This window comes from Cynocephalus volans, chromosome 1 (genome assembly GCF_027409185.1).
Source record: "Cynocephalus volans isolate mCynVol1 chromosome 1, mCynVol1.pri, whole genome shotgun sequence".
Classification (NCBI taxonomy): Eukaryota; Metazoa; Chordata; class Mammalia; order Dermoptera; family Cynocephalidae; genus Cynocephalus; species Cynocephalus volans.
Window position 1 is genome coordinate 245,391,505 of NC_084460.1, and position 18,081 is coordinate 245,409,585.

An 18,081-nucleotide genomic window follows, 5' to 3' on the forward strand; every position below is an offset into this window, starting at 1 on the left:
TTGTCTTGAATTTTTATATTCCTAAGGGTTTTGTCCTATATATGCCCAATCATTCCACATTTCCATGTGAACTAATCCTGTTTGTAAGAGAGTATGTGTCTTTTATAAAAGCTCAGAGAACTGAGCACTGTTGTGTTGCTGGGCAGACAGTGGTATTAGCACTTGCAGTGGTCACTCTTAGGTCCTAGCATCTGTGCCAGTGATCAACTTTCACCAATAGCTGGAGGCAGGAGGGCCCTACGTTTTCCTCCCCATAACCTCACTAACAAAGAATCACACAATGAAAATAAGTCTCAATTATAACTCATGCAAATACTTATCAGCATGATCCAGTCCATCAGAAATGCAATCTATCAGAAATGTGTGTTGAATTCTACCACTTCTTACCACTTTCACTCTTCCAGCTGGCCCTGAGCCACCTTTATCAATAACTGGGATGATGGCCACAGCCTCCTCCCTGTTCCCACCTTTGCCCCCCTACAGACTGTTCTCAATACAGCAGCCAGAGTGACTCTTCTAAAATATGATTCATGGAGCTGGCCAGTTAGTTCAGTTGGTTAGAGTGTGGTGCTGATTACACCAAGGCCAGGGTTCAATCCCTGTGCCAGCCAGCCACTAGAAACTAAAAAAATAAAACAAGTCAAATCACTGCACTCCTCAGTACAGAACCCTGTGATCACCCCCATCTCATTCAGGGTAAAATTCGAAGTCCTCACAATGGCTAACAAGCTCTATATGATCTGGCCCCCATTACCTCAATCCCTTACTCACTCTGTTCAGGCACACGGGCCTCCTTGCCCTTCCTGGAACACTAGGCACGCTCACTCCATATGCTTTTAATGACTGGTCTCTGTGACTGAAATGGGAATCTCCCATTCCTATATATCTGCTTGACTAGCTCCTCCGTCTCCTTCAAGTCTTTACTCAAGTTTCATCTTCTCAGTGAGGCCGAGATTGACCACTTTATTTAGTATCGTAGCTTGGTAAACCCTCTTAACCGTCTTCCATCCCACTTAACATGCTCAACTTTTTTTTTTTCATGTCACTTATGAGTTTCTAACATACTGTTGAATTTACTCATCTATTAGGTCTATTGTTTATTGTCTATCTCTCCCTGCTAGGATGTAAGCTCCATGAGGGCAAGGTTTTTGTTTTGCCTACTCACAATATCTCAGACACCTAGAATAATGCCTAATATATATCAGGCACTCAAAATATTTATTGAATTAAATAAATGAAACAGGATCCCCCGCCCCCTTATAACAGGTTAACCTGTTCCTATAAGCTCAACAAAATCCCAGTTCTCCATTCTTTTAGGCACTCTGATAAGCACTCTGAATGAAAGGTTCACTTTGAAGTGGGTACAACAGTATTCTCTTGTCTGGATCAGCAAGTCATCTGGCCAGAACATGAGAATGTGAGAATGAAAAATACAGGACAAAATGGAGTTCAGGACCTGGAGCTTAGACTTCTGAGCTTGCCTGATGCTTACCCAGGAGTTCTTGATGGCAATATTCTTGGTTAAAAAAAAAAAAAAAAAGACTTTCAAAAATATATGTGTTTTGTTTAGGGAGGATTGTATTAATTGGGAAAAATGTATTTATATATTCAAAGGCAGCATCAAATCTGACAGACAAACAGGCTGCAGGTAAGGGTAGATCAAGGCCCCTCACCCCTAGAAGCAGTGGGAATTGTTGCACCCTTCTCACAAGAACTCATTGTTTCAAAGGGCTTGCCTTTTTATTTTCTCACTGTGTTTCTGTGATATCATAAAAATGATAAATTTGTAAAAAAAAAAAAAAATCTACTTCACAAAAAGTAAATTACAAAGGGAATGCTCATCTTTATGTTCAAATTTATAATAAAATGAGAAACTCAGATAGGATGCTCCCAAAGCTGGGGGAAGGTACTGTTCAGAATTTTCCAACTGAGGTTTGATTTATTGTTTCTGTTAAAGGAGCCAGAATGTCTAAACAAAAATAAAACAAGCCATTGTTCATTTGATGATATGAGAGTGATTCACCAAAGTAGGTTAATTTGAAAATGGAAATATTTCCAAAGCTGAACACTCTCAGTAAACAAATACAAAGTAAAACTGTCAATATCTTTTTGCTCCTTGTATAAAGCACAGGTAGAGTACCTCCTCAGAGTCCCTTGGCCTCACATTTTCCAGGTTTCTGAGCTAGTTGCCCTGCCTCAACTGCCCCCACGTGACTTCCCCAGTACAGGCCTCCTGAAGCAGATCAAGCCTAAGCTCCTAACAGAGGGAGGGTTCCGTCAGGGAAGTAGAACCAGTATGAGTATGTTGAATAAGGTATTTATTATAGAAATTTCCTTCACATTTGTGGGAGGAGCTGGAGAGGTAAGAGTATGAAAAAGGGGAGTTGAAGGATCAGAGACCATCCTTGATACAGGCAATGCAGTCCAAGCATGTAGGGTAATCTGGAAGCTAGGCACATCCAGCTGCTGTAGTGGGGCCACAGAGAGGGCTGGGGTAGAAATCTTCGGAAGGTTGTTGGCTCTTTATGACCACTGCCTCTTCTGAGTCTCTGTGAAGAGTCTGTTAGGGAGCCTGTGGTCACAGGTATTTGGCAGAAGAGAATGCAGAGCAGGGAAGAGTGAGCACAAACAGGCACCCTCTTGCATCTCATTGGTTAGAAATGGCATTTGTGTCTCACCACCTCTAACCAATGATGACTTTCAGAATGTAATGATTGCTGCCTCACTTTTGTCTCCCAAATCTCAGGCAACTTCAGTTGTGTCTGTTAGGACAAATATAGACCTGTGAGCATAGAGTGGATTTGGGAAACAGTTTCCAACATAACAAAGTTGCCTATAGAACAATCCAGCACAAGTGCCATACCTTGACTGCAGAGCATAGGATGTACCTGCCAAAGGGGTCAGATGACCTAACTGGGAAGTTGGGGGAATTAACTACCAATGGGGTAAATTTAGACCAATGAAAGATAGGAGATGGGAGGTAGCTTGCAGGTAAATTTCTTCTTTGATCCTCCCTTTGATAGACTGCTCCTGGGTACAGTTTTCTATAGAGCCTGTTCACAGACACTTTACATGGCCAGGCAACTAGCTGGTTTTTTTTTTTTTTTTTCCCCCCAGATTCGTGAAGCATAGGCCAGGTTGGTAACATATCACCATGTGTTTGCTTCCCATTTTTCCCTGTCTCAATTTCCCTTTTCCTCACTCTTGATGGCCTGGAACTGCATCTTTCAATAAAGCATTAGAACTTCAGCCTTCTTAAGAAAGCCCAGCTGAACTAGTACCCATATTTAAAAAAAAAAAAGAATGCAATGAAAACGAAGTGTGAGTTGGATGAATTGAGGGTGGGGACTATGATTCATGTGAGGCTCAGTTCATTTGTGTGTGATGGAATTATGGCAGTAGTAGTATTTTAAGAACATTAACTTTTTCACTGGAAAAGTCCATGAACAAGTATTTCTCTGAGACAAATAAAAGGTGTGGATCAAGGGAGCAGAGATCCTTTTAGCCAACATAGGACTTGCAACTTAAACTCTTAGCAAGAATACACACTGAATGAAAACATTGCTCTCTGTCAATTTTCTGAACGATAACTCCGCTATAGCTCAAAAAGCAGTGAAAAGCCTGTTATTCATATTTACATATCTATACCAGTCTGAGTTTTCAAAGTGTAGTCATGCAGAGGGTGGAGAAACTGCCCTGATAAGCAGCTCTGTACAACAGCTCTCTTTAATCCACCCGTTTCCCCAGATGGATGAGATGAATGTAGGACTCTTACATCTTATTTGACCGGTAATCAATGAGATGGGGAGGCTTTTTTCCTTGAATTTTAAAAACTACTTTAAAAATAATAAAAGAAATACACAGACATAGTATGGAATAGAGTCAAAAATGTGCAAACATTCTTAAGATAAAGCATGAGATTTAGATTGTGGTAGTTCCCCCTCTTTTCCAAGTTTATGGTTCTCTGCTATTAGGGGCTTGTTGAAAATTTTTGAGAGCTAGTTCTTTAGGTTAAAGACTATTGTGTGCGCTCTCATCTCCTTTCAGTGCTTTTGTATTTTTTTATACAGGGGTTTGGCGAAAAGATGATATGAAAACGTTGTCTGTCAAGGTGGAATAAGCTAACCCAAAAGATGAGATTGGAAATTCCTGAGAAACTGCATGCGGGAGCTCACTGTTTCAGAGCAATTCAGGGTACAGAGCAGTGAAATGTCGGCACAGTTGCTCAGCGGGTGGCATTACCTTCCTTTCTGAAGGCACTTCTCCCGCACTCATCCAATCCACACCCCTAGAAAGCCCGCAGAGCACCCCAGCACTGTTCTGTAATAGTTCCTGTTAGGCCCGGTCAACGCTCTCTGTTTTTTTCCCCCTGAAGATGGTAATGACAGAAATGTCTTGAAATACATTTCCTCAGTCACCCGTTTACAGAAGTAACGTCTGTGCAAATATTTAAATTACTCCGTCCCTCCCAGCAAATTTGCCTTTAGATTAATCTGCTCTGGGATACTGGCCGGAAACGCGTGGAAGGGCTTAAGGGGGTGGGAAGTGTGTAGTATGTGAGACTGACGTCGCTCGGCTCTGCCAGGGGCTGAAGCATCCGGCCCTTCCTTTCACAGAACCCAAGTGTTTCTTTTCGCTGGGCCTGGGAACTTTGTGCTCCCGAGTGACAGTCAGGGGCGGGGGACAGGCACACACATCGTAAATGTTTATTGATGACGCCCTCAGAAGGGCGCCCAGGGACAGGGGCTTGGCGGCGCCGAGGGGAGGCCTCCGGGCTGCCGCTCCGCTCCCTTCTGAATCCGCTCTCCACGGCGCTCGTGGCGGCTGCGCTCCAGGGCCCGAGCTCTGGAGCCATTCGGGGCCACTCCTTCAGAGCCCGGTCGGCGCACCTCCTCTGGAGTGCGCGGGCGGGGACGCCTCAGCGGCCCTCAGGCCGGCGGATGACCTCTGAACACTAGGGGTTCCCACGGTGGTCGGGCCGGGGGCGAGCCCAGGCAGTGGGACCCCGCGCGACGGGGCCGCGGTGTGCCGGTCCGGGGCTCTCCCGGCAGCGCAGGGAGGGGCGCTCGGCCAGGTGGGTGCGCAGCAGGAAAGCCCGCCGCCCGCGGCTCCACTCCAGCGGGGCCGGCAAGCGGGAGCCGGGGGCGGGGAGCCGGGAGCACCGCCCCTCCAGCGCGCCCCGCCCGTGGGAGAGGAGGGGCTGCGGCGCGGCGGACCACTGGAGGCACAGCGCCGCCGCCGCCGCCGCCGCTGTCGGTGCTGGAGATCGCGGCGCGGCGCAGGCGGCGCCCGTGCCTCTGCTGCTCCGCCAGCCCGCGCGCCCGTCCGCCCGTCCGTCTGCCGACCGGGGCCGTCTTCTGCCTCCCGCTGCAGGATCCTCGGCGCCGCCGCTCGCTCCCCAGGTAGGTGTCCTAACTACAGAGGGATTCCTGGGGCGGACGCGACAGTGCCCACGCTGGGGCCCGGGGTCATTGTGCGCGTCCAGCGGTCCGAGGACCCCGAGGGACGCGTGGATGGGCAGCCGCAGCTTCGGGCCCCCCAGGCATGGCCACCTCGGAGGTTCCCCTGGCAGGATAGCCCCGGCGACGGGAAATGGGGGCGGCGGTGTCAGTCTCTTCCTGGGGCCGCGGTGGGAGGGGGTGTCTGTGTTACGGTCCCCTCTCGCCGCCCTCCCTCCCCCTAGTTGCCGGGGAATTCCGGCCGCCTGGCAGTGGCGCCCGCATTTCCTCGCGCCACCAGACGCCCCGGCTCCCCCCAGGCTGGCTGGGGACTGATGCTGGAGCAGGGAGAAGGACTGATGTAATTGTCAGCGGAGAACCAACCCGCGCGAGCGAACGCCTACGCCGCACCTTTCAGGGAATCCGGGGAGCCGAAAGCAGCGGCTGGGGAAGTTGTGCATTGGGTTTTATTGTGCGCGTGCACTGCGGACTGCCCTCGCGGGGCACCCCTGCGCACCCCCTGCTGGCGCCCCCGCAACCCTCCCTGCAGCCTTCGTCCACACCCCCGGCCGGGGCCAAGCCTGCCTTCCCTGGTTCAGACCGGGACAGGGTTTGCATTGCAGTCAAGACGTGCTTCCCCTGCGACCAGCCGAGCCGGGAGCTGCCCGCAGATCGTGTGGCCGGGGATGCTGGGGGAGGAGGAGATGGGAGACCTGGGGAGGAAGCCGGGAAGAAGTAATGACACAAGCACATTTTCTTTAAAAAGCCCCTATTGTATATAGACACATCTGCAAGACACCTTTTAATCTGTTTTTGAAAGTTATGACTAGATACTGATTTTGTGGCAATTTTGTGATATACCTGAACGGTTGCTTAAACATAGAGACCTAAAGCTGGGGAAAGCATTACATAATGGACATGAAGCAAATGACACGAAACTAAGTGAACCCACTGGGTTGCCAGATTATTTCTCTTTTCCGGACACAAAGTCCTCTAAAGCGATTTCTCTGTAAGAATTTCCATTTTTAAATCGCTGGAGTAGGTTTAGCAAATTGTATATCATAGTCAGTTGTGATGTTTTTATGAATAACAATAATTTTTTCTTGAACATCTTAAATTTAAAAATTGCATGCTAATGGATCGTTATATATTACGGAGCTGATTAATGTAGTGTTCAAAGGTAAAATTAACAAATTTCTCATATTAATACCATTAACTTTGTTTTCCTTTTTTTCTTCCATCCCCCACTTTGTTTTTTGGAAGCATTTCTTCAGTTTTGGGTACTGCAAGCTACAATGCTGATATTCCTATTGAATGTTACAGCATTGCAGATACATAGACTAATAATAAATGAAACAGAAGACCTCACAGTAACTCTGAAAGTGAGCAGTGTTCCCAAGGTCGAAGGGAAGCTGCAGTGTAACTCAGCTATAGTCACCTACAGAAACCATGCATAGCCTTCATTGGGTTATAAGAAAGGCCCTGATTGGTGGAATATTATTATTCTTTTTCTTTTGCAGCTGAATTTTATATATTTCTCCTAGAAATAATTTTTCTCAAGGTAAAAACAAAGTATTTTGAAATTAAAAATCTTTGCTTTTAAAAAGCCTAAAAATCCTGTTTTTGTTCATATTTTCAGTTGTAATGTTGATAACCCAACTATACGTTCATATTTACATTCAGATGTCTCTTGGCTTTGCTGCGATGTAGTTTTGTTGGACTTTTACAGGATCACACAATATATGTTTCCTTATCCCTCAATTGCTTTGGTCTTATGTTAACTTAACTCCAAGAAGAAGGATAGTCTTTCCAAGATGAAATGTTTGTGGCTGGAGGACTGTAGTACCACAGCATGTATAGAATTCGGTGAAATTCATAAGTAGATAAAAGTTTCATGTGACTTTACTTATGAAACTGTTGGACTAGGGAGAAGATTTGAATTTTATTAAAATGCTTTGATCAACTAGCAGTCAGTAATCATTCAATTGACAATTACTTATAGAGCACCCACTCTGGTTAAGCACTGGTCTAAGCACTGTGAGAGATACAAATTAGAATAAAGAGATGTCCCTATCCTGGAGAGTTTGTAGTCTAGTTTGGAAAGATAGGGTATAAATTCTCAAAAGAGGGATTTGGTTTTTTTTTAGCTGTAAAGTTTAAGTAATAATTTTAATACTTTCTAAAAGTTTTTTTTAATCTTAAAAAAAAGAAGTCTCATACTTTTCATTCACTTCTGGAACTTTTTTTTTCCTCACTCAATATTGCATCACCAAGATTCACTCGTAGTTCATTAACATTCATCGTTGTACAATATTCCTATATTCATATGTGTCTATAACAATATGTTTCTCTGTACTCCTGCCACTGGCAATTTGTGTTTTTTTTTTTTTTTCTTTCATTTAAAAAAATTACAAGCAGTTACTCTGATCACTCATGTTTCCTGGGGCACATGTGGAAGTGTTTCTCTTTGGTAAATACCAAGAAATAGAATTACTGGGTTGAAGGGTATGTAAATATTCAACTTCCTAGGTATTAACAAACTATATTCCAAAATGATTGTATTAATTTACACAAGCCAGAGAAATAAGCAAGCACAAATAACCACCTACAAACAAGCATTTTTTTTAACATACATGTATGTGTTGAAATATACGTATTTTTCTAAAAAAGCAAGAGAGTAATGAACATAAAACTTAGGATGGCTGTTGTCTTTTGGGAGGACCACGGGGATGGCAAGAGGAAGAGTATGTAGGCAGATGTAAATTATCGGTAATGATCTAGTACTTGGGTTTGGTGGTGAGTTCATAGGTGATCATTGTATTAAGAAAAGAGGGGGAAAAAAAGAAAGGAAAGGATCATACATGGACCAGTCGTGATAATTTTAAAGTTCTAAGGGGGAAAAAAAAAAAGGTCAATAGAGTTGTTACAAGACAACAGGCTTCTATACCAAAAGACCCACAAGATAGCTGAAGGTCGAGGAAGCAGTCCCTGTGTATAAGCATGAGTTGTCAAGAGTTCATGGAAGAGATTTGCAGGAAGGATGAGCAGGAAGTGGCAATGCTGAGAAGAGGAAGGCTATCTCGGATTGAGGAAATGATAGGAACAGAAGTGGAGGGAGCCCAGGGAATTTTCCAGCAGTGGACCTTCAAAGTGTTTATAAAATAAATCCAAGGAACTGATGAACTGGGGATAGGAGGAGAGAACCAAGGCAGGGCGCCTTGTTAGGAGGTTGCCAATTGAGATGAGAGTTCTCAAGATTGGAAAAAACTAAAAGGAAAGAATGGATTTAAAAACACACTGGGAGAAGAATCCAAGGCTTACAATCCTAGATAAAAGGAGGAGGAAAGAGTCAAATATGTTTGACTGTAATTAGAAGAGATGGGGAAGCTGTGGTGGGAGCTTTTAGTATGGTTTAGACACATCGAGTATGGATAATAGATATTCAAGCTCACGATCAAAAACGGACTTGGAGTTGGTGAGCGGTTAGGACATTCATGTTGAAGAATGTAACTTCTAATCATGTTTCTGGGTAGGGGTGGGAAAGTATGTGAGAGCGAAGATTACATAAAATTCATTTGTACTATTTGTTATCTACTAATGTAAATGAGGTAAATATCTGTGCTAAGGAAATGAGAAGATGTTTCAGCATTGACAGGCAGAGTTCATGGAATTGAGAGAGTGCTGGATTAAATCAGAGGGCTGGAATAAAATCCCACTTGACAGTTCACTGGTTGTGTGTGATTTGGGGCATGGGAAACCCTGATCCTCAGTTATCTCATATCTAAGATGAAGATATTAATAGCCACTTCACATGGGTACAGATAACAAAATGTGATTGTGGGACTAGAACCTTTATGGGTAATGTTTATTTTTATACTGTTTCCCATCAAATGTTTCAAGATAATGGCACATGCATTTATATTCTCTCACATACACCCCCTTGAAAGAGTTTACAACGCTTTAAGTTCTGTTCATTATAAGAGAGTTGCTTATGCTTTCCTGCAAGGTCAAAGATATAGGCTTTTTATTTCTAAGGCTATTCTGGAATAATATGTAGTATCATTTTGATTCAATATCATTTTACCTGGTTATTTTATAAATATTTTGATAGATTTTCAGCATTTTCTTATATACTAAAATTCTTTTTCTGACTTTGCTTATTTTTCTTGACATCTTTACATTATCTCTATTTTCTCACTGATTTTGCATCAGCTGATATAATAATTGATGGCTATATAGTTTTCTCCAACAGGATGTAGTCCTCAATTGCCTTTCCCTGGCACAGTGATTTGGAGAACATCTTGCTGGTAGTTCCAGTAGCAGTTGACTGGAAATCTGGCAACATCTTTAATACAAAAACAAAAAAGACTGACCTCTCAAGGAAACACAGATCGTTTAGCAATAAAGCCAGAAGTTATCAAAAAGCCTGTAAGTGTAAAAGAGTCTATAGACTTTATTTTGGGGCTGATTATTCACATCCCTTGCTTCAGCTACACATTCTTTACATTACCTTAATAGTTGTAAGTGTTTAATGATTTGAAATCCAGAATAGACTTAGTAGCATTGGTTAAGACAGTGAACTAAAATGACTTTTAGGGATAAGTGATATGATGTACATCTCAGTTACTGAACTAGATAGTCTTCCATTCTGGCATGATTCTGACTTTTCATGAACTTTGGAGACAGTTCTGCATCTATTCATTCAGTTTCCAAACCCAATCTGATCACTTTCAGAGAGAGGTGACCAGTGTTTGTGGGTCTCGTGTGAAGGTGACATGGGCACGTCAAGTCCCTTTCTTCTTCACACAGCTAGTGCTTCTTGACATCTAGTGTGTGCCAGGCACTATATTAACTGCTGGGTCATAAGCAGGTCTGCCCTCAAGGATCTACCTGAAACAGAATTTACCAAAAACAAGTCATTGTTGAATATGTATATATGTATGTAAGGTGGATCTGGCTTTGGTTTTAGAATTTGCACGAAGTATCTATTTTTTCTTTTGTTCGCTAAACTTTTTCCAGACTTATGGTTAGACTTCCTTGAGTTTAGAGTGTTATAGAAAAAAAAAAATCAGCCCTTGCAAAGGACAGTTACTTTAAATGTAGTTCTGTTTTATTTGTGTGTGTGTGTGTGTGTGTGTGTGTGTGTGTGTGTGTGTGTGTGTGTGTGTGTGTGTGTGTTTTAAATGGAGAAGACTTTAAACTCAGGGTGAGTTCTCTTGTCATGAAGACACTTAAATGCTATCTAATATGAGCAAGGCAGAGGTTAGGAAAAAGATAGTTGTAGGAGTGAATTCAGGTCTGTTAAGAATGGATATGACTTAGTCTTGAATTGATTTTTAAAATAGTCAAAGACAAATTGCTGTTAAAAGATGCAACTGAGCTGTTATACGGAATTAAATATCTTAAGTCCTGATGGTCTCAAGATGAAGTTCTTATTGGGTTAGATGAACCCACTCTCTTGTGAGTTTGTATTTACTTACTTTGTGTATGAGTGTAGTATTTGTGTTAAAATGAATCATAATATAAATATTAGATATCTGTAAATTATAAGGATTATGTTTATGAGGTAGTGAATTATAGGGACCAGGAAAGTCTAGTGATTCCTTCTGAGAGTGGTTTGGCAGATAACTTGAAGGTTAAAAACTACCCTGTGTGAGGGAATTTCAACTGACAGGGCCAGTATCTCAGAAATTGTATAGTGGGAAGACAAGATGCAGAGCTAGAAAGGAGCCTAATATCCAGGACTATTTAAGGGATAATTTAGATTAGAGAGAGCATAAATATGTAACTTAATTCTTAAACTCAAAATAATTTAAAATAAGTAAGTTTAAGTGTGTAAAAATGAGCGTAAGTAAATAACATTTAAATAAAATATTGGCAGGTTGTTATTTGAATGTTCCACCAATGTAGAAGATTGAGAACAAAAAGATTCATGATTAACACACACACACAAAATCTTCTCTTTTAGAGATGATGGATTATCTTTTTCTGTTCAAGAAAAACTGTATATCACTTTACAAAATATACAAAGGAAATAGTGAGACACTGGAAATACTCATATTTGCTTAATGACTTGATGCTTGAATAAGCTTTACATTTGATTCATAAGATGTTAAGGCTGAAAGGGGTCTTAAAAAATCCTTGATCCAACCTCTCCCATTTTCCAGGTAGGAAAACTGAGTTACAGATACTTGCACAGTGAGGTGCTAGACCTTTCTGGAGATATGGAGAGAGTGTGCCATGCCAAATAATTTATTTCTGTCGATGGTGACAGGAAATAAAGCTCTTTCCTAAATTATGGGTAGGTGAAAGAGAAGATGAGCCAATAGCAACCTCTGTGTGGGATTTTAAGTTTCCTTTCTGTCATTCTCCTTCTTGAGTGGCTGGCATAGAAAGCGAAGTCATATATTTATGTATATATATGTATATACATATATATTTTTCTTCCTGATGTTTGCTATCTTAATACTAATAGCTTTGTCTTTTAACTCAGTGGACTGGAAAGGATAGAGAAAAGTTAAATTATCTTGTGCTAGATACTTCTTGTATGGTTTGAATGTGCCCCCCAAAACTCACATTGAAATTTAGTTGCTATTGTGATGGTTTTAGGAAGTGGCACTGTTAAGAGGTGATGGAGTCATGAGGGCAGACCCTCATGAATGGATTAATATCATTAGCATGGGAGTGGGTTAGTTATCACCAGAGTGGGCTTGTTATAAAAGCAAGTTTGGCCCTCTCTTGCTGTCTAGTTCTTGTGGTCTGTCTTGCCCCCCATCTCCCACCATAGGATGGTGCAGCAAGAAGGCCCTTGCTGGATGCTGGTGCCATGCTCTTGGACTTCCAGCCTCCAGAACCATTAGCCAAGTAAATTTCTGTTCATTATCCAGTCTGCGCTAATCTGTTATAGCAACACAAAACAGACTAAGACACTTTTCTATCTCATTTCCTTTGTCATTTTCTTTCCACATACTACTATAAGAAAAAATGAAAGTGTAGGGGGAATTGGGTCAGAAATAGAATATTAACTTTTACTTTTTTATCTTACATCTTATTGAGGCAATTTTGTTATAGCTCTTGAGACACACCTATCCACCTTTTGAAAAGAGTGTGGAAGTGGAAGGGAAAACAACAGCAGTGTATTTTTAGAATCTTTTTTTCAAAAGTCAAACCTAAAATAAACCTGGCCTCAATTTCTAGCAGTAGCCTAAGTTTTATCATAAATTTAAAGAAGTTACCTTGATGTTTTAAATATATAATACAGTGTAGCCACATGTAACATACTGTTGTCAGCTACTCAAGTTTGAAGAATGAAGTATCTATAATAACATTAAAATAAAAAAAAAATTTGTTACATACCATTTCTGGAGATAAAGTTGAAAGTCTGATTTTATTTTAAATTGTGATAACATTTTTGCTTTCTTTTTGTTTGTAGCAGCTAGACAAGCTTTTGCATATTCTCACTCCATCAGGCAACAAATCTGAACAGTTTTTGTTGTATAATTTCCCTAGAATAGAAAAAGTAGCACAGTTTGAATGGCATGTTGATTATGAAAAGACATTAATGAAATTCTTTTTGATCTCAATAAACTTGAAATTGAAGCAGGAAGTATAAAGAGTGTAATCTCCAAGGGAGTCCAAGCACATCTAGGGTTCATATGAAGCTCCATGAAGAAAGCAAGGAAGAAGACAAAGCAAAATCAGTAAGAACTCAGGGTCATGGAAGAGGAAGGTCAGCAAAGGAAGTGGGTGGCTACTAAATCCCTGCCTGTCTTTCAGTCTCATTTTAGAAAGTGCCAACAAAGGAAATAAAAGTGTGATTCTGAAGGCTTATGGAGATCAGATGAAGACATCTGTCTCTACACTTAAAAAAAAGGCATCAAACATCTTGAAGAATACTGAAGGCATGAAATAAAAGGTTGCTAAATTAAACTCCATTTAAGAAAAGATAGTATGTGTAACAGGCAGAATATAAACATCACCACCACCACACTGGGAAGAAACTGTTTGCAACATTCTTAGTATCCAAAGAGCTCCAAGGGTTGGCCGGTTAGCTCAGTTGGTGAGAGCATGGTGCTGATAACACCAAGGTCCAAGGTCCAATCCCTATACCAGCCAGCTGCCAAAAAACAACCAAACAAAAACTCCAGAGAGCTCCTATGTATCAGTAAGAAAAGTGACAGATAATTTGTTAGAAAAGAGGCAAAGGAAGTGAACAAACAGTTTACAAAAAAATTATTTATGGCACGAAATTATGCTCACCTCTTGATGACAGAAATGCAGTTTTAAACTACTTAACCTGTTAGAGTGGCAAAAATCATAACATTTGTTAATTTGTGATGGGGCAAGGCTTTTGGGAGACCAGTGGGCTCATATACTGTTGGTAGGAGTACAAAATGGTGTGGTATCTATGGTTAGTATTTGGCACTATCCACCAAAATTAAAAATTTACCTGCCCTCTCACCCCAGGAACTCTTAAGAAATTTTTCTTTTTTTTTTTTTTTTTTTTTTTTTTTATAAAAAGATGACCGGTAAGGGGATCTCAACCCTTGGCTTGGTGTTGTAAGCACCACGCTCAGCCAGTGAGCCAACCGGCCATCCCTATATAGGATCCGAACCCGTGGCCCTGGTGTTATCAGCACCGCACTCTCCCGAGTGAGCCACAGGCCGGCCCTTAAGAAATTTTTCTACAGATATACTTGTACTTTGAAAAATGAATTTGCACAGCCATTTGTTACAGCATTGCCTAACGGCAAAAAATTTAGAAACAACTAAATAGCCGTCAATATGGGATTGATTAAATAAATTAGGAGCAGAAACAAAACTAGGTAGCTGTTAAAAAGAATGACATCACTCCAATCCACTGATAAGGAATGATCTCCGAGATATAATAAGGGATCAAATCAAGGCGCAAAGTAGTATATGGACATTTGTGATAAATATGAATGTGTGAATGTGTCTGTGCTTGTAGCTATAAAGATTATCTCTGGAGGGTCACACAAGAAACTGGGAACAGTGATTGATTGCCTTGGAGATGGGAGGGATACTTGTTTTCTTACTGTGCACCCATTCCTATGAATTTTTAAATATGAACATACTGGCTATTCAAACCAAAATAATAATTTTTAAATTTCTTGACGATCATTTGTGCCAATCAAGAATGTTGGGTAGTTGTATCCCATAGAACTCCCTTGCAACTTTGGGGCCCATTCTGTGTTGATAGAAGAACATGGTAGTTAACATAAGGAATCACCCTCACTACTACCCTGACAGGCTAAAGCTCAAAGAGGAAGGAGACTGGGAGTGTTTGCCTTTTGGGACAGAATTGGCACACCTTTGTTCTCTGTAGCTGCCTTGCCCTGGCCACTGTGCCCCCAGCTAACTGTGCCCACTGCGGGGGGAGGCCCAAGGAACACTGAGTAGGACCAGGGTGTGGGTGAGAGTTCAGCTAGAACAGACATTGAAGACAGTGACGGCAGAAGCATGAGGCGGGGAGGGTACAGACTTGGAGATGGTATTAACTGCTACTGTACTTCCATCCAATTCATTTACAGTGATGACACAGAGAGGAATGTTATTCTGTAGGTCACAGTCTTGATATCACTTGCTACCCCTGAGGTTTGGTGTGAGGCTCAGGAATCTGCATTTTTTTAAAAGTGACCTCAGTTCTGGGATCCAATTCCGGGAATCACTGATGTCTTCCATCCCCCCTCATTTTGTAGATAGGTTATCCCCTTCATCCCTCGAAATATCCATTCCCCAGAATATTTTTATAGTAACTTCCAAAATCTTTTCTAGTATTTTACTCTTCAACACATGCTTGCTTGCTTTATTTAAAAACAAATAACTGCATCCTTTAATGGCAGTAATATAGTTATTGGATTAAGAGACCACAGGAGAAAAGACCGGTGACATTTCTGGAAGACAAGTAAAGAATACAAAAAGGGGGAGTGGAATAGAGTCATGTGACAATCATTGTAAAAATTAGTACATTATATATATATTTGCATCATCAACTTTGCTTTCTTAAGAGTGATTATTTCATCATGGCTTTGTCCTCCTGGAACCCAAAAAGACGTGCCAAATGTTAAGGTATGGAATAGTAAGAAGAGAAAGCAGAGGCAGCGGCTGAATGGTTAGCAGGTCATAGCTTGAGGAAGAGTAATTATATGCTAATAGGAATTTAATAAGCAGTAATATGAGTAATTATGAATTATACTGAAGAAAAGGAAAAGCTTGGTGATGATCAGAGCTATCATGCTGCAAAATGTTTACTAAAAAGAAATAAAAATAGTTTAATTATTATCCTTGGTGCATATTTCGAAGTTAATAGGCATAACCCTTCATTTGGAACTGGTAATTTTAAATGAGAAATGATACTGACAGAATATACAGGGGGGAAATATTACATTAATCTCTTTCTTTTAACCTCTAGGCCTGAAGTTAGGATTAAATATGTATTCTAATGAATGAATCAAATAAATAATATGCATACCTTTTCTCTGTGGAAGTTCTGATTTTTTTGTGGTTATATTCTTTTTTCAAACACATTTATTTGGAAACTGGGAGGAATAGGCAGCAACCTTGTAGTAGCGTGCCTTGAGAAGCTTTGGGTGTCAGGGAAGGGTGATTTGAAGAGCAAAGGATGATAGCAGTGAATGGCGAAAGACAGAGAAGCTCATACCACAGAAGAGGAGGCATTGGAATGACCCTTGGAAGCTTGGCTTTGTGGAGGATGATGTGGAAGTATCTAGAAGACCTTCCTATAACTTTCCAGGACTGTTGAAATTTCAGGATGCACTTGATCCTTAACTAGCATATCTAATTCCTAATGGGATTTTGGAAGCAGGTTTAATGTTACATGAATGAACATTTAACTGCATTTCTTTAAGAGAGTCAGTAGCACATATTAAATACATGTGATTATGGTATTGTGCTAAACTGCATCTTTCTCCTTGCCACACAGTTTACTTCTTATTTCAATACATCCCTCTGTGAAAATAGCCTGCCATTTCGTGACTCTTTTTATCATGATATACCCTTCTCAGGGAAGCACTATATTTTTGACAAGAAGAGCCCTGGAGTAGGTATCATGGATACGGAAGTTCTGTCCCAGTTTCTTCATTTACGAAGCAGCCGATTCTGTGTCAGTAACCTCTAGGAGCCTGTTTCTTTTTCTTTTCTTTCTTCCTCCCTTCCATCCTTCCTTTCTTTCTTTCTTACAGCTGGCCAGTATGGGGATCCAAGCCCTTGAACTCGATGTAGGAGCCTCTTTCCTCATCTGATAAATGAGGGTAAAACAGTGGTGCTTTGAATGGTCACATTTCACATTAGTATGGGAAAACAGAACTATTAAGCTCTGTGTTGACAGAAAGTGTAATTATCAATCATTTCATTAAATTCCTATTTACCTAGAATCCAAATAATCAGAAAGCCAAATTAAGTACTTTTTCCCCTATAAACTATTGTCCAGTGATGCCTGATTTAATTCTAATACCCCGTCATGCTATAAAATTTAGAAATGACTTGGAAATCAAATATAAATGATAATTTTATTATATCCAGTCATTTTTCTTAAATGGTCAACATTATGGTTCTTTAAAAATTTGTTTTATATGGAAAGTCTAAGTAGAAAATCCCAATTACTGGCCAGTTTGGGATAAAACAGGCATCATCCGCCAAGGTCAGCCCATCTTTGGCTGCTTCTAAAAGTGCTGTCCTCCTGGTTTTTTGTCTCCTCTCAGTCTTTGGCTTTTGCCCATTCCACATCCTAGTCTCCGTCTTCCCAACTCCTAGCCCCCTCTCACCTGTCATTATTCACAAAACCCGATGGAGGTCACTACTTTCCTCTACAACTCCCAGCTCTTACCTCCTGTGCTACTGTGGTCTTCCTTAGGTTGCCTTCTTGTGTGTTTTGTCTTCCCCAAGCACAGGGGAGGGGGTGTTCTTGTTTTAGGGAGCGGACCCTTGACTATTTCTTTATGTCTTCAATGCTCCTTAGGCTGTCCAGGTGAGATGTTCAGTTACTTCTGTCAGGGCACATGTCCCGGTTCTGTGGCTCCTCGCTTTTCTGGCATCATTAAGAAAAGAAGTATTACCCATAGTGACACCCCTATTAAACAGGAACCCTCCCCCCATTAATTTTAAATCGTTTTTAAAAAATGAAAATCTCTCTAGAATGTTTTATATACTTCACTTCAGAAAATTGCTCATAGAGACATCAACAGTAGAGAATCCTTCCCAAATCATGCTAGTGACTCAAGACTAAGAACGTCCATTATTATTCACACCTGTAATACAAATGACTTTGGGACTGTAGAAGACAGGCAATGCTAATTGCACCTTTACCAAATAATCCCAGAATTACTCCTTCTTTGATTCTTAACTGACATATTTTATTTTGGTTTTTGGTCTTGAAAATCTTTTGCTTTTCCCTCCATCAGCCATCAGGTTTCTGACACTGGTTCATGCTGCTCTTCTACAGAATGAGTCTTCTCTTCTGACACATAGGAACCATTGGTGCAAAAAGTGATTTTATTTCAGACACATCTTTGAAGTAGTGAATAAAGAGCGCTTCTTGCCTCTTATTTTGCTGAAGCTATTTTTCTTTAGCTTAGAGGTTCATATTCCAGATAGGTCTAGATAG

General features: G+C 41.1%; 1 protein-coding gene across 13 annotated transcripts in view; it reads left to right on the top strand.

The window, feature by feature from the left end:
- Nucleotides 1-5,237: 5,237 nt before the first annotated feature.
- Nucleotides 5,238-18,081, top strand: part of OSBPL6 (oxysterol binding protein like 6) — a 218,228-nt gene continuing 205,384 nt past the window's right edge. For all 13 annotated transcript variants that reach the window (XM_063095497.1, XM_063095555.1, XM_063095537.1 and 10 more), the window contains exon 1: nucleotides 5,238-5,402. The gene's annotated coding sequence lies outside the window, so the exon portion shown is untranslated. The remainder of the gene's footprint in view (nucleotides 5,403-18,081) is intronic.